A 17,133-nucleotide genomic window follows, 5' to 3' on the forward strand; every position below is an offset into this window, starting at 1 on the left:
GCCTTTGTTAATTACAACAAATTATACGGAAACACGTAACCAAAGACATATGCTGCGATAGTAATGGTGGTGATTTCCGTGGAGTGAAATTATGGGATTTCCTGCTTCCTTTCTTTTTATTTAGAAATCACTATAGAGTCAGAGGAAGTTGCAAAAAAATGGTACAGACACGGTGCCTGTGCCCTTTACCCAGCTCCCCCCAAATCGCAAACCCCTGTTTTTTGGCTCACCTTTTTTTTTCTTTCCTTCTCTTTCTTCCTCCCTCCCTCCCTTCCTTCCTTCTTTCCTTCCCTCCTTTCCTCCTTCTCTCTTTCCTTTGCAATCATTGTATTTTACTTGGATAACAAGGAAAAGAAATGATTAAGAGCAATGTTAACAATGTAAATTGCACCCACCCGGCCAGTACCCTCCCTGACCAACATCTGCATGGAGAAGGGAGTAGCATGGTCCGGCTGGGCCTCCCTCCACCCTTAGGCTGGGTGGTCTGCTACAGCGTTCTCAGGCTCTACTTGCACTTGGTCAGAGTCTCCTAAGTGTTGGGTGGAAGGCTGTCTTGCCCTTCAACATGTCCTGCACGTCTCTGGCTGTCTGTGCTCCTTGGGAGGAAAGAGTATGGTGATGCTGTCGCCACTGCTACTGAACTGCTCAGTTCAGTGTGCCCAGGTCCCCACCCCCATGGTGAACAGTGTTCTCTCGCCAGGGCAGTGGAAGGCTGCTCTCAGCCCCTCCCACTGGGATCATCCACTTCCAGCCTAGATACTTTCTGTGCAACGCATTAAACAGACACCCCCTCTCAGTCTCCCAAGAGCTCAGGAGGAGCTTGGTGGCATTGTGGCTGACTCGCTGTGTGCCCCTTACTGCAGGGGTGACAAGAGAAACACCAAGTGACAGTTCTCATTTTCCTCCTCTCCACAGACATCACGGATATCATCGCCAGTCCTGCCTGGTGTGAAATTCCGGATGTTCTTATTGTCCTTCTGTCTTACATTTTTCTTTTCTTCCTTTGATAGTTCTAAGGTTCTGGGATAACTTCTCAGGAAACTGTCCAAGAAGCTTCTTTTCTAAAAGTCACTCAGAACAAGACAGATAACACCCACTGAGACATCAGAGCGGGTGGCAGCCTTGGAGGATGATTCCTCAGCCTTTGCCATGAACAGCGCCAGGCTGACGCCAACACTGGTCCCAAGCTACGTGGCTGATGAATGAGGCAGAATTTTGTTCCACAAGACTCTGCAGGCTGGAGCCTTAAGAATCTGCCCACTTCCCAGGGGCTCCCTCCCACACACTAAAAATCGATTGGTGAAAAGGCATGGAGAACAAAGGGAGTTCTTAATTTTATTGTAAAATACTGTGAAGCGGTTTAGTGGGTAATCTGATTGAATCCCTAAAGTTTTGCAAAACCAACAGGTTTGCTAGAGGAGGCATCCAGCAGAATACTCAGCGCATGATCAGAGAGAGCTAGGGGAGTATCGCCACATTGGCTAAGAGGGGGCCTGGCATGTTGGCTAAGTCTGGAGTCAGATCCTTTTGGATGCAAGTCCCAGCTTCAGGATCAAACAGCCCCGTGTGACCTTGGGAACAGTAGTCAAATCTCCACTTCCTCATCCGTAAAATGAAGCTGATAAAAGTACATAATAAGAGTGATTTGTAAAAATCCAAATAACAAATGCTGGAGAGGGTGTGGAGAAAAGGGAACCCTCTTACACTGCTGGCGGGAATGTAAACCGGTACAGCCACTGTGGAGAACAGTATGGGGGTTCCTTAAAACACTAAAAATAGAGTTGCCATGTGATCCAGCAATCCCACTCCGGGGCAGATGTCCAGACAAAACTCTAATTCAAAAAGATGCATCCACCCCAATGTTCACAGCAGCACTGTTCACAACAGCCAAGACATGGAAACAAAGTAAAGGTCCACTGGCAGACGAATGGATGAAGAACATATAGTACATAGGTACAATGGAATATTACTCATAAAAAAGAATGAAATAATGCCATTTGCAGCAACATGAACGGACCTAGAGATTATCATACTAACGGAAGTAAGCCCGACAAAGACAAATATTACATGATATCACTTGTATGTGGAATCTAAAATGTGACACAAATGAACTTATCTACGAAACAGAAACAGACTCACAGACATAGAGAACAGGCCTGTGGTTGCCAAGGGGGAGGGGAGGTGGGGGAGGGAAGGATTGGGAGTTTGGGATTAGCAGGTGCAAACTATTATATACAGGATGGATAAACAACAGGTCCTACTGTATAGCACAGGGAACTATATTCAATATCCTGTACTAAACCATAATGGAAAAGAATATGAAAAAGAATATATATATATACACACACACACTTCACTGAGTCACTTTGTTGTACAGTAGCAATTAACACAACATTGTAAATAATCCATACTTCAATAAAGTAAAATTTTTTAAAAAGAGTGACTTGTAAAAATTGAGTGAGATAAAGCATATACTGTGCTTAGTGCATGGCCCTGGCCCACTGCAGGTATCCAAAAATATTAGCTGTTATTTTAATAAGTACATGTGAGTAATAATGATTAAAAATAAAATCATAGGAAAAAACATCTCTGCCTCTAAGTAGGCAGCATCCCTAGCCGCTCTAGGGTTGGCCAGCAGTGAGGTATTTTTAGCTGTGGGCATGAGACAGAACTGACCCAGTGCAAACGCAAAGTACAAGAGGAGATGCCAGCTTGCTGGCCACACACCATGAACTCCTGCTTGATAAAAGGAAAACTTTAGTTGTGCCTGCTTTTTGTGGGGTTTTTAAATAAATTTATTTATCTTGGCTGCGTTGGGTCTTCGTTGCTGCGCGCGGGCTTTCTCTAGTTGTGGCGAGCAGGGGCTACTCTTCATTGCGATGCGCGGGCTTCTCATTGCGGTGGCTTCTCCTGTTGCGGAGCATGGACTCTAGGTACGCGGGCTTCGGTAGTTGTGGCTCACAGGCTCTACAGAGCAGGCTCAGTAGTTGTGGCTCGCAGGCTCTAGAGCGCAGGCTCAGTACTTGTGGCGCACAGGCTTAGTTGCTCTGCGGCATGTGGGATCTTCCCAGACCAGGGCTCAAACCCGTGTCCCCTGCATTGGCAGGCGGATTCTTAACCGCTGCGCCACAAGGGAAGTCCCAGTTGTGCCTGGTTTTTCGTTATCAGTGTGTCCTGAGAGATTGCAGTGAAACCAAACTTTATACACAATCATGTTTCAAATGTATAAAGGAATTCTCCTTTTTAATAGACTCTTTACGATAAGTCCTTTTATACTATAAGTTATTATAGGTTTTTAAAATGCAAGTGATTGTTCAGTTTCTTTAAAACAGGACATCCTGAAAGATTTTTAAATTGCCATGACATCAACAGCAGTTTTATAGATGTAACAGAGTGGGAGAAATGGTCATCTTAACATCTGGCCCCAGTACTCTAAACACACTGATAAGCCATTTGGGCATGGAAAACGAGACCCTGAAGATTCAACTATGTAAGAGAAGTGGCCAAACTTCACAGGGTTATAAATTAGCAGGCATTTGGGGTGGGCAGAGAGACTGGGTTATTAAACAGCTTTTTGCAGTAGAAAGAGTTTTGAAAACTAGTATGGCTGTTAATTTTATGTGTCAACTTGGTTGACCCATGAGGTTCCCAAATATGTGGTCAAACATTATTCTGGATGTCTCTGTGAAGGTGTTTTGGATAGATTAACATTTAAATCAGTGGACTTTAAGGAAGGCAGATTGCCCACCATAATGTGGGTGGGTCTCATTTAATCAGCTGAAGATCTGACTAGAACAAAAGACTGACACACCCTCCACCTCCCACACACACCCCAGCAAGAGGAAATTCTGCCAGCAGGTGGCCTTTGGACTTGAATTGCCACACAGCTCTTTCTTTGGTCTCCAGTCTGTCAGCCGTCAGACTCAAACTGCAGACTTAGGACTTACCAGTCTCCATAATCACGAGTCAATTCCTTAAAATCAATCTCTAGATAGATAGACAGATTATAGATTATAGATATATAGATCAATCTCTTTTTCTCTCTCTCCACACACACACATACACCCACGCACACGCAAATTCAATTGGTTCTGTTTCTCTGGAGAATCCTGACTAATTCAAACAGGATGTCTAATATTAAATGTGAAGTTGTGCTGCCCTGAAGTCTATCTCCACGCCAATCAAACACAATGAGCCTGCAACTCACCCACACACGTTCAAGTGTGGTTTTGTGTGTGGGCCCGTGTGTGAACCAAAGAAAGGGGCTAAGTTCCATGTCTGGCTCGTCAGAGCACAGAACAAAAATAACACTTGCAGATGGCAAGAGGACCCTCAACTTGAACCAGGTCAGGAGAAGCAGGGATGGAGAGCCAGAAGATTCCCTTTCTTCCACCTGCCCGGGAATTTGCACACCGTTGGGGAGAGCAATAGATTTCCACAACGTTCAAGCCAAACTCAAGAAGCTTCTAAGAGATGCAGCAGGGAATTGCCCTCCCCACCCTTCCCCTTCCCCACCAACAGGGACATCCGAGTTCCATAAAAACCAAAACATTTTTTCTTTTAAATTCCGATTGCAGCCAACACTCACAGAAGCAGAGCCAAATGGTAAAACTTTGCTAGTGAGCAGTTTGCTTCTAATTATTCATACTTCTCTCAGAGATTAAGAAAAAAAGAAAAACACCAGATAAACCAAAACAAATAAAATAAAATACTAAGAGAGGCAATACACAAAAGAATAAGTGAAGCATCTTGATTCTGTAGCAAGTGGGAAATGCCTCCCAAGGTGGTTCCACTGCCTGTGCTACATTCCCACGGGGTGCGTTTCTGGTTCCCCTTCCTGGGCAGGAACGGAAGGACAGAGTGGGGAGAAGAAGAGCCATCTTGGGAAATGAACTGCTGGTGTGGATGCCGCCCACCACCAGGCTGGCATGGTTGTCCATTCCCTGGAATTAGCAGAGAGAACCAAGGTCCTTAAGATGGCACAAGACGACAAAGATACTCAAACTAACCAAAAATAATTGAAAAAAATTACATCCTGAGTACCTAGGGGAGGGATAAAGATCAAGGTGAATTTCAAATTTCTGTGTCTTCAGGGAGGAAAAAATGATCGCTTGGACTATCCCTGTAGTCCAACAGAATTCATTTCTAAAGTGTTTATTGACAGGTGCTTGGATTAGACTGCAGTATACTAGGTGTGTACTGAAACGGTGGTCTTTTATAGTTGCTGGGAAACAGAAGTAGAATTGATGGTGTTTGGTGCTCTCAGACGAAAGCTCACCCTCTTCCATCCAGCTTTGCTCATCATTCTCTCAATCAGAAGGTTTGCGAGGGGCAGGCATAATATTATTCTCAACTGCCTTAAAAAAAAAAACCCATACTCACACTAATTTTTTTCCTTCTAAACCCGGTTACATAGTGCAAGTCTGTATGTGACTCAGGGGTCAAATGAAGGAAATGTGAGATTTATGATTTTTTAAAAATAAATGTAGGGCTTCCCTGGTGGCGCAGTGGTTGGGAGTCCGCCTGCCGATACAGGGGATACGGGTTCGAGTCCTGGTCCGGGGGGATCCCGCATGCCGCGGAGCGGCTGGGCCCGTGGGCCATGGCTGCTGAGCCTGCGCGTCCGGAGCCTGCGCTCCGCAATGGGAGGGGCCACAGCAGTGAGAGGCCCGCGTACCACAAAAAAAAAAAAAAAAAGTATTTATTTATTTGTTTATTTATTTATTTTTGGCTGCACTGGGTCTCCGTTGCTGCGCGCGTGCTTTCTCTAGCTGCGGTGAGCGGGGGGCTACTCTTCACTGCAGTGCACCGGCTTCTCACTGTGGTGGCTTCTCTTGTTGTGGATCACAGGCTCTAGGCATGTGGGCTCAGTAGTTGTGGCTCACAAGCTCCAGAGCACAGGCTCAGTCGTTGTGGCTCACGGGCTTAGTTGCTCCGCGGCATGTGGGATCTTCCCGGACCAGGGCTCGAATCCGTGTCCCCTGCATCGGCAGGCGGCGGATTCTTAACCACTGCGCCACCAGGGAAGTCCCTATGATGTATTTTAAAACCCAAAACAACACATTCTCAGGGTTAAGTAGAAAGGTCACCACCAACAAAAACATCTCATCAGCCTCATTATTATGTTCCTTTAGCCACATTTCTCTTACTTAATAGAGCATGTCTCCTCTGAAGAAGCATTAAATTTCACAATAACACATGCAGAGACCAAGAAAGGAATCTGTGTGATGCAGCCAGGACCCAACCAGGCCAGAAGCATCTGCCTCAGAGGGAGAAAAAGGAGGGAAAAATTTAAAGAGGACGATCAAGCCTCTGATATGTGCACATATCTGCCAAGCGTAATAAAGTTTCGCTAAGCTACCCATGCGTGGAACTACAATAAACCTTGTTATTGAGCGGCCCCATACCTCCCAGCAGTGGCAGACTCCTGCCTGGGATCAGTGAAAGATCTTAGGCCCAAGATTCCAGAAGCAATTGGCAGTCTTATTTACCTAATAATCCAAAGAGTTAATAGAGTTGTACTATCTCAAGTTTCTCTTGAATGAAATACAGTGTTTCTGTGACTTATGGATTCCTACCAAGTCTAGATTAAAATCTTCCTTCAAGGGATTATAAAGTCTCTCCTCTGTGTCCTTGGCCACTGCTTCCCTGTCTTCTTTATGCTCCTCCTTCCTCCATATCCTGTGTCAAATGGGTGACCTTTTCTATCGTCTCCTTTCCCTGGGTAACCTCGTCCAGTCCCAGGACTTTAAATATCATTTCCAGACTGTTAACTCTCACAGGTAAATTGTCAGCCCAGAACTCTCCTCTGAGCTCTGGACTTGAGGATCCAACTTCTGACTTGATACCTCTACTTGATCGAGGACTTCACATCTCCAACACAGAACTCCATTTGCCCCCAGATCTGTTTTCCTATCAGTAAGTGGCCCCAACATTCATTCCTTCGCTCAAACTAAGCCTAAGAGTCATCCTTGAGTCTTCCCCCTCCTCATTCAGTCCATCATCAAATCCTCTTAGTTTACTCCTAAAATATGTCCCCAACCCCCTTTCCCCTCCGGCACCACCCTCGTCCAGGCCACCGTTCTCTCGTGATTAAACTGCTTTGTTAGCTCCTCAATGGTCTCCCCACTTCCACTCCTACCCACCCTAAAATGCATTCTCCACGAAGCAGCCAGAGAGAGCTTTTAAAAATGTAAATCAGATAATATCACTTGGCTGCTTAAAACCCTCTAGGAAGCTTCTGCTTCTGCTTAGGGTGCAAGAGAACATAGCTTCCCCAGCAATGAGAAAATGGCAGATAATCTACAAAAATCATAATTTTCTTGAACACATCAAGGAATTGAGGTCACAAGGCAACTGTAAGGATACAAATATGGTTTTGGGCAAGGAAGGAAGAAGTGGTTGCCGTACAAGTGGGTAGAAAGAAATTACATAACATTTTGACATATTCTTAAAAGCCAGTGTGGGCTAGCTGATCAGTTTGGAATAGGTAGGATCACCAGACACAAGAGAACTCTGCACTTGCAAGCTCTTTACCACTGGCTTGTAGCCAGTGCTGATGAGAAAGATTGGAGAAAGAGCAAGAGACCAGAGAAAGACCCTTTTAGTGGTACAGGTGTAGCTAAAGTCCAAGTAAAAGGCTAAGATTCTCAGACTGGATTAAAAAACAAGACCCAGTGGACTTCCCTGGTGGCACAGTGGTTAACAATCCACCTGCCAAGGCAGGGGACACGGGTTTGAGCCCTGGCCCAGGAAGGTCCCACATGCCGCAGACCAACGAAGCCTGTGGGCCACAATTACTGAGCCTGCGCTCTAGAGCTCACGAGCCACAACTACTGAGCCTGCGAGCCACAACTACTGAAGCTTGCGCACCTAGAACCTGTGCTCCACAAGAGAAGCCACCGCGATGAGAAGCCCGCGCACCGCAACAAAGAGTAGCCCCCGCTCGCCACGACTAGAGAAAGCCCACGGGCAGCAATGAAGACCCAATGCAGCCAAAAATAAATAAATTTAAAATAAATAAATTTTAAAAAAAAAAGACCCAAGTATAATGTTGTCCATCAGAACCCTACTTTAAAAATAGGGAAACACAAAACTGGTTCAAAGTGAAAAGATAGAGAAAAGATATGCCATGAAATTACTACTCAAAATAAAATAAAGCATAAGCGGGTACATTAATATCAGACAACGTGGATTTCAGAAAAAAAGGAATATTACCAATGATAAAGGGAGACATTGCATAATGATGAAGTTGTCAGTTCATCAGAAAGATGTAATGATCCTCCATGTGCATGCACCTAACAGAGCTTCAAAATATGTGAAAGCATAAACTGATTGAACAAAAAAATATACATAAATATACAATTATAATTGGAAATTTTGGTACTTCTCTCTCAATAACTGATAGACAAGTAGACAGGAAATCAATAAGCTATAGTAACCAATGCTATTAAACAAACTGACCTAATTGACATTTAGGGAACACTTTAACCAACAGCTGCTGAATACACGTTCACTAGACATACTTATGAAACATTCGCCAGGATAGACCACATTCTGAGTCATAAAAAAAGCCTCCATGATTTTTCAAAAATTAAAATCACACAAAAAGTCTGTTCTCTGACCACAGTAGGTTAAAACTAGAGATCAATAACAGAAGCACAGCTAGAAAAATTACTCAATACTTCCTATTAAACAACATCCTTCTAAATAATCCTTGGTTAAAAGAAGAATTCACAAGAGATATTAGAAGATATTTTTAATAAGGTGAAAAAGAAACCATAACATACCAAAATTAGAGGGACGCAACTAAAGCAGTTCTTAGAGGGAAATTTATAATACGAAATGCTTATATTAGAAAATAAAAAGATCTCAAGTCAATAATGTAAGTTTCAAACTACATAAGAAACTAGAGAGGGCTTCCCTGGTGGCGCAGTGGTTGAGAGTCCGCCTGCCAATGCAGGGGACACGGGTTCGTGCCCTGGTCCGGGAGGATACCACATGCCACGGAGCGGCTGGGCCCGTGAGCCGTGGCCGCTGAGCCTGCGCGTCCGGAGCCTGTGCTCCGCAACGGGAGAGGCCACAGCGGTGAGAGGCCCGCGTACCACAAAAACAAAAACAAACAAACAAAAAAGAAACTAGAGAAAGAAAAGTAAATCAAACTCAAGCAAGCAGAAGGAAGGAAAGTGCTTCATGATTTTATTATTATTCTCTTATTGCTGAAGCCAAATACTGGTGTGACAGTATTTGGTGCTCAGGCCAATGTTTTTACGAGAGTCATAATGTTCATAAACATCATTTAACAACTTCAATTCCAGGGACTTCCCTGGTGGCGCAGTGGTTAAGAATCTGCCTGCCAGTGCAGGGGACATAGGTTCGAGCCCTGGTCCGGGAAGATCCCACATGCCACGGAGCAAGTAAGCCTGTGCACCACAACTACTGAGCCTGTGCTCTAGAGCCCGTGAGCCACAACTACTGAGCTCACATGCCACAACTACTGAAGCCCGTGCGCCTAGAGCCCATGCTCCTCAACAAAGAGAAGCCACCACAATGAGAAGCCCGCGCACTGCAATGAAGAGTAGCCCCCGCTTGCTGCAACTAGAGAAAGCCAGCACGCAGCAATGAAGACCCAGTGCAGCCAAAAATAAATTAATTTATATGAAAAAAAAAACACTTCAATTCCAGACTCACTGCATGTACATTTGCCTGACTTGCTACCTATGGGTCCCTAAAGAAAAGTATCTCCAACATCCATCTCAGAGAAAGGTATAGGTAGACTGTCAAGAAATATGTGAAGAATTCAAGTGAATTTCTCACATTTTTATATATGGAATGTGTCTAAAGACTAAAGAACAGATTCAGAACAATTAAAAAGAATTTATTAGGATCTGTAATCTGAAACCTTTTAAGGAAAGGTTTAGGTTCTTTCACTCTGACAAAACTAAAGTGTGTGTTTTAAAGAATGAATAAATAAGATGTTTGCAACTTCTACTTTCCACATTAATTATCACTTCAATTAAAGTCTTCTGCCTTCTACAAAAGTATGAAAAATAACTGTTAAGTCTTTTAGTCAATATTTTCATATTCCAACAAAAGTAAGCAGGATCTGGGGGTTTGTTTCACGCTTGATTATCAAAATCTGATTCATAAATTTGCAACCAAGTCTTTCCTATGGTAGATATTACCATTTGTTTTGACTTTAACCTTGGCTCTTCATTCATTCTAAAGTGTCCACAAGAGCAGGGCAAGTGTTTGCTAAAGGACTGAATGGAGGCCACGCCTTGTGGGGCATAGATACCGTCAGTAAAAATTCTACCCATTCAGACACATGGGGGACAAGTTGAACCATGCCGTGAATGTGGTACATCATTGTGATTAAAAGCCCTGGGTTTGGAATCAAGAGGATTCATATTTGAATCCCAGCTCTGCCACTCGCTTGCTGTGTGAACTGAGGCAAGTTACTTAACTTCTCTGAATTTCACCTGCAATATCATATTTATACTTACAACACAGGGCTGGTGAAAAATTTTTAAAGATGATGGATATAAAGCATTTAGCATCCTAATAAAATATGGGCTTAATAAATGATAGCTATTATTAAGTACTTATTGAAGGGAAAAGTTTGTGGAATTTTTTATTATATATTTATTACTTTAATATACATTAATTAACTAAACTACACATGATGACTATCATCATGTTAGAATTATCAACAGACATTTCTGAAAACCTGTTTAATTTAGGGTACTCTGTGCCATAGGCTAAAGAAGGGGTGAATAACTAGTGGAAGAAACAGGGTTTGTTTAATTTTACTTTCACGTATTCTTTCTCTGATGCTCTTCCTTTCTTTATATAGATTCAAGTATCTGATCTATATTGTTTTCCTTCTCTCTCAAGAACTTCTTTTAATATTTCTCACAAGGCAAGTCTACTGGCAACAAATTCCCTCATTTTTTGTCTAAGAAGGTCTTTATTTCTCCTTCATTTTTTTTTTTTTTTTTTTGCAGTACGCGGGCCTCTCACTGTTGTGGCCCCTCCCGTTGCGGAGCACAGGCTCCGGATGCACAGGCCCATTGGCCATGGCTCACGGGCCCAGCCGCTCCGCGGCACGTGGGATCCTCCCGGACCGGGGCACGAACCCGTGTCCCCTGCATCGGCAGGTGGACTCTCAACCACTGCGCCACTAGGGAAGCCTTCCCCTTCACTTTTGAAGAATAATTTCATGGGGTATAGAATTATAGGTTCGTGTTTTTTCCTCTTGACACTTTATTCTTTTTTTTGCGGGGGCTGGCACTGCACTGCGCACAGGCTCTTAGTTCCCCAACCAGGGATCAAACCTGTGCCCCTTGCGGTGGAAGCGCAGAGTCTTAACCACCAGACCGCCCAGGAAGTCCCGAAACAACTCTTAATATAACCTAGTAAACATCTTGAAAGGATCTCCTTAAATAACCATGTAAAAATGACTTGAATTAGCATTTCAGTTGTTTGTCTTTCTGCTAGAGCTTATAAGTCTTGGAAAAAAATTTTTCCTGAGTATTTTACTTATAATCTCTGTTATACTACTAAGGGTCTATGAAAACTCATTTTATCGCAGAGAGTACAAAATTAAATTCTAACTAGTATCTGTGTGAATGGCACAAGGTTTCAAATGAGCACAGTCTGAGTGATGTGTGTTTTCTCTTCATGTGCGTTTGTATGTACGCAGCGTGATGTTTATACCTAGCACACGCGGAGACATGACAGAGTCCTCATAGGAGATCCACGCACCTCGGGGGTCAGTCACTTTTAATCCAGTTAATGTCAACTTAGCACAACAAAACCTTCTCCACTAGGTAAAGGTATGTACTAAAGGCTGGTGGGCCCACGGGCTACTCAGATTAGAGACACACCCTTCATGCATTTTACAGTTGCACCATCTCAGTTCCCCGATCAGGGATTGAACGGTGAAAGCGCAGAGTCCTAACCACTGGACCATCAGGGAATTCCCTGCTAATTTACGTTTTGGATGCATAGAGCTCTGGCAAAGAGGCTGATTCTCACGGAGCGTTCTCTGGTTGACAGCTTGGGGCAAGACACAGGCTCAGAAAATGGACCCTTTTCAAAATTCTGGGTTATGGTTGACTATTGACTGCCCCAGGATGAATAATACGGAGCTGGGCCCGCTGCAGTTTATTTTGTCAATCCCCTGGCGGGCGGGCGGGTAGAGTCAGTAATTAGGAATACAAGTCAGGGCAGAATTAGATATTCATGAGGATTGGAGGAGGCAGCAGCTCAGAGGACCTTCAAACACAGTCTCATGACTGAAACACCAGGAGGGAGCCTGGCTGACTAACAGAGAACAGCCTTGACCTTTCAACCCTACAAATTCAAATGCAATTTGTCATCCAATGTAAAATGAATTTGGCCATGTGTAGTCCTGTGGGAGGGAGAGATCTTGTCCCAGAAAAACTCAAGAAACCTGAAAGAGGGGCATTGAAAACTAAAATCCACAAAATGGTTGAGAACACACATCATTATGCTCATAATAAATTCCTTTTCCAAGATAATGGCCAGCCCTGTGATTCCTTGGGCAGCACAGACTCTGTTAACACAGAAGGGGCCCAAGTGGGGAAATGATGCTAATTTTCATCTCTCCTTGGAATTGGAATTATGCTTTTGTATTTATGTTTCATTATCTCTTCTTGTCATTTAAATTAAGCCATCTGTTATGAGCATGTGTTCTACCTCTCGTTGTGATCGCCAAAGAGGAAAGGCTGAATTGCCAACAGTCTTTCTTTTATTTCAGAAACTTGTTCTTTCTTTGAGGACCTTTCTGAGTCCGTCAGGAGCCAGAACTGGACAGAACTCATCCTCTGGGAGAGGCTCGAGAACCAAACTTGAAATTGACGCACCAAATCACTCAAACTCTGTGAGGAGATGTCCTAGGGGTTCCAGAACCTCCATCGTTTTTTCAACCACTCTAGCATTATCCCAAAGGGAATTCTCAAATTAAGTTTCCTTTTTTTGGCCGTTGTTTCTAATTCGCTTAAGTGTCATGATTAATTGAGTAGCAGATATAAAGACTGGAATGGACTGGAAGCCCTATCACTTACGACACGCATTACGTTTTTCATTTGGCACTTGGAGTTCATTATTAATGTCCATTTGAAAGCTTACAATTACGAAATAAAGCAACCTTGTAAATAGCTAGAAATAATTTTCCAGTGGATTCTGTGCACGCACATACTAATTCATGGAAGTTATTTGAATGATAAGAGTAAAGAAACAAAAACTTCTGTGGATTTACTCTTTGTCCTATCTATTTTATCTTGAAGTGTTTTTTTTTAAATTTCTTTCCTCCGAAGATCAGGAAAATATTCAGGAGTCCCGCCTCCATTTGCCAGAGAGCCTTCTTATAAATGATCACCAGTCTTGCCTCTATGTAATTGTAAAGAGAAGATCCCTCTACTTTCTCGAGTTCTGCTTGCATGGGGAGCTCAGTGTCCAGAAATTGACCATGACCCAAAGGAATTATTATGCTCTTGAATATTTGGAAAGATAAACCTTTTTCTAAAAAGAGTGGTCATGAACATTATACTACCGTGCTTTCTTTCCTACTTTTACTGATATGAAGTTGTGTTTAAACTATAACACGAAGAGATTTGCTGCATATCTTTGTCATAAACCCTTTTTATGGGGGGGTCCCCAACTTCCTCACCTCCCCATACACATCCCATGCCTTGCTCACAAATTACTCACTATCCCACAGTAATGACCCACATGGTCAGACCTCCAAGCCGTTGAATATACTGTTCCCTTGACGTGACCTCTTCTTCTCTTCTCTATGCGAAAAGCCTCCTCCAAAAGTTGAGACTCTCCTCGAAGTCTTACAAGCAAAATTAGCCCTTCTAACTTCTGTGCTCACACAGACGTTATGCACACTCCCATTTCTGCACTTGGACTTCAGGATTAGAATCGTTTGCTTGTGGGTCTGGCTTTCCCTCCACGAAGCGCCAAAGGGATAAATCATCTCTGCGTTCCTAACTCCTGTCACAGTGCCTATCCTGTTACCACCCATAACACAGCTACTGCTGAATCGTGGAAGTATATCTGCAATAATTAGGGGAACCCATCCTTCCATCACACTATGGGCCCGCAACTTGGCCACCCCTGGAGAAAACAGTACCCTTCATTCGATAAAAATATTGGGATTTGTCTGCAACAGCTCACAAATCAAATCTATTTTTCTTTGTGGCCGCACCACGTGGCTTGCAGGATCTTATTTCCCCAACCAGGGATAGAACGCGGGCCGTCTGCAGTAAAAGTGCATATGCCCAGTCCACCCCTGTCCCTCATCTGGTAGGACCGCGCTGAGTCTGTCAGTTGTGCTTATGGGGTAAATGTTCACATCTCCATGCGACTGCCTTTGGGCAAAGTGAGCCTCTGTCACGTGGGGACCTGAGTCTACCAGTGTGGCTGTTCCCTCATGGGACAAAATCAGAAGCTACCTATGTTCTGTTGGGTAAACAAATCGTGACGATGCGTTAAGATACAGCGTCAAGACACAATGACGCGCATTCCAGATCATTCTAGACTACAAGCTGCTTGAGTAGAATGTAACCCCACAAAGGGTCCTGCATCCTGGAGTGGTTAAGGGCATGGGCTTTGGTGTAAGACAGACATGGGTTCAAATACTAGTTCTAGCATTAACCAGCTGAGACCTCAAGAAAGTTACCTAATCTCTCTGAGCCTCATTGAAAAATGGGGATAATAGTAATAACAATCCTACCTGGCTCACTGGGCCGCTGTGAGGAATAAGTGAAACAATGTTGGTTAAAGACTTAGCATCTGACGTCGACAGGGCAGACGACAGCAGTAGTTAACTAATCTGCGCGTCTTCTAAACATCACCCATCCTCAGCTCACAGGTCTCCAGGGAGATGTCACACCCTTCTTCTTAGCAATCGAACAACTCTTATGGTTTGCTGTTCTCAGACTTCTAGTAATACTTCCTTGGCAACCAGGGGAGTGGGGGTGAGGGAGGAGACAGCAAAAGTTGTTTTCAGGACAGAGGCAGAATATAGTAAGTCACTCAGTGACTGGCAATTTCAAGTGCACTGGTCACATGTGTCTTTCTTGTATCAGGGTTAAGCACTGGGCGATAGGGCTGTGAATAAAGGGAAGCAAACAAACAAACGAAAACATTGTAAGGAGGAGAAAGCCACTAGAGGGCTGCCAGAAGGGGTGTGTGGGAAGGAATCCTAGATTCTCTGCTGTTTTCTTGAACCAAAATAGTAAAAAGAGTCGGATATTGCTGTTGTTTACTTGGACAGTGAAGGCGAAAAGAAGGGGCCGATGTAGAAGTTCATTTAAGAGAATGTGTATCAAATATTCAAACTCTGATATGAGCATTTACTTATTATCTTTCAAACACGGGGCTAGGGACATACTCACTTTCCCCTGAGTTCACAACTGTGAACAGGTCGTTTAAGAAATCAGAGCCACAAGCCTGGCGGGAGAGCTCAGGAATGCTCAGAAAAGTCTCCCCCGTCACACCTGTACCACCACCCCCGTCTTACCATCAGCAGTTATCAGAAGAGGACTCAGTCGGGTTCCTCTCCCCTGCCTGTGCCCCAGAGGGCCAGCCATGTCTCAGTGGGGGGCACCAGAGCCCCCCTTCCCTGTGGATCCCTTGATCCGGTTCCTTAAGAGGATCCAGAGAAGGTGTGAACACACAGCAGCAGCCTGTGGTTTTCTTTGTTGTCAGGAGCCTGCAAGCCTCCTTTCATCTTATTAAAATTATACCCTTTCTGCCAAGATTGAAAAGAAAATCAGGAATTGGTCATTGTATCCCACTCAACCCCTTCCAAATTGGGGGGAGCACCTGATTAGCCCTTCTCAGGTTACAGTGCTGTTCACGTAGGGCGTCTGTTTCCACCCCACCCCTGACACTCCAAGGTGGGAACCATCCCCAAGGATTAAAATAACATAATTAAACACCAAGTGGCGGACATGGGGTTCGGAGCTTTATATACATTATTTGGCTCTCCCAAGACCCCCAAGAAGTAGGTATTATTATTATTCTGGATTTTTTTTTTTTTTTTTTTTACATCTCCCTTTTCCAGGTGACACTTGGGGAGGCAAAGATACCACAGTTAAACAGCTAGCAAGTTTCAGAGTGGGGATTTGACCCCAGGCAGCCTGACATCAGACGCCGCATGGTTAAGCTGTATTCTAACGTGACTCTCCGAACTCCATCCGGCTGGGCAAAGACACTCACCACATTGCTGGGAGGTCTAAGGTCCAGGATACCGCACATCCCCCAACTGCTCTGACAGCAACACATGTGGCACCCAGTCGGCCATGTGGGTGATTCAGTCTGGCCCCCGGGGCCCTCTCCCTGACCCTGGGCTGGATCTCAGGAGGGACGAGAAGTTATTTCAGGCCATGGCCACACCCTGCGGTTTGGCTTGCCAAGAAGTAGAAAGGGGTAGATGAGTTCACCTGCAGGGCTGACAAAGGTTCTCGGGCAACTGAAGCGTGAACTATTCCATCTTGAAGAGGCACCTATCAGTTTCAGCCATAGCAGAGCCATCACTGAGACAGCAGGTGGTGATACATCCGGACTCTTGGCGGACGATCTTCCTTCCTCTGCCTTTTCTAGCTCTGCCCTTTTCCCCCTCCCGCTCCCTTCCCCTCTGTCCCCTGTCTACCCAAGCACTGCAGGATTAGGCCCATGACTCCTTCAACAACTTCAGTGATCAGGATGCTCCAGGGTCCAAATGATCCTGACAAGTTCCACCCAAGAAAGGGATGCAGAGACCCAAGGGGACCAGATGCTTCTCCTTACACTGTGTTGTCAGTGGCTGTCAGTTTCCCCTTCCTGTGTGTCAGACTCTCAAGGACAGGGACTGTGCTCATTTTTCTCCGGATTTCCAGTCACTAACTTAGGGCCTGATACATGCGAAATCAATACATATTGAAGTAAATTGATTAATTCGTCATTTTTCTTGAAGATTTCCTCATAACTGTATTTCACTTATTGGTTTCACATACCCTCCATACCAGAAGTGAAGTCTCAAACTAAGTCAGTGCTGTGTATTTACCTAAGTTTACAACATTTATGCCGTCCCATCACACAGCTATCCACACTCAC

The 17,133-nt window shown here is 44.3% G+C and overlaps 1 protein-coding gene across 13 annotated transcripts in view; it reads right to left on the reverse strand.

The window, feature by feature from the left end:
- The window catches only part of C17H8orf89 (chromosome 17 C8orf89 homolog), a 160,310-nt gene that overhangs the window by 103,017 nt on the left and 40,160 nt on the right, over positions 1–17,133 (reverse strand). For 2 of the 13 annotated variants that reach the window (XM_067017509.1, XM_067017510.1), the window contains exon 9: positions 5,289–5,357. The exons of the other annotated variants lie outside the window; for them this stretch is intronic. The gene's annotated coding sequence lies outside the window, so the exon portion shown is untranslated. Of the gene's footprint in view, positions 1–5,288; positions 5,358–17,133 lie in introns of those variants that run through there. 13 annotated transcript variants of the gene reach the window in all.

The sequence above is a fragment of the Kogia breviceps genome, chromosome 17, assembly GCF_026419965.1.
Source record: "Kogia breviceps isolate mKogBre1 chromosome 17, mKogBre1 haplotype 1, whole genome shotgun sequence".
Lineage (NCBI taxonomy): Eukaryota > Metazoa > Chordata > Mammalia > Artiodactyla > Physeteridae > Kogia > Kogia breviceps.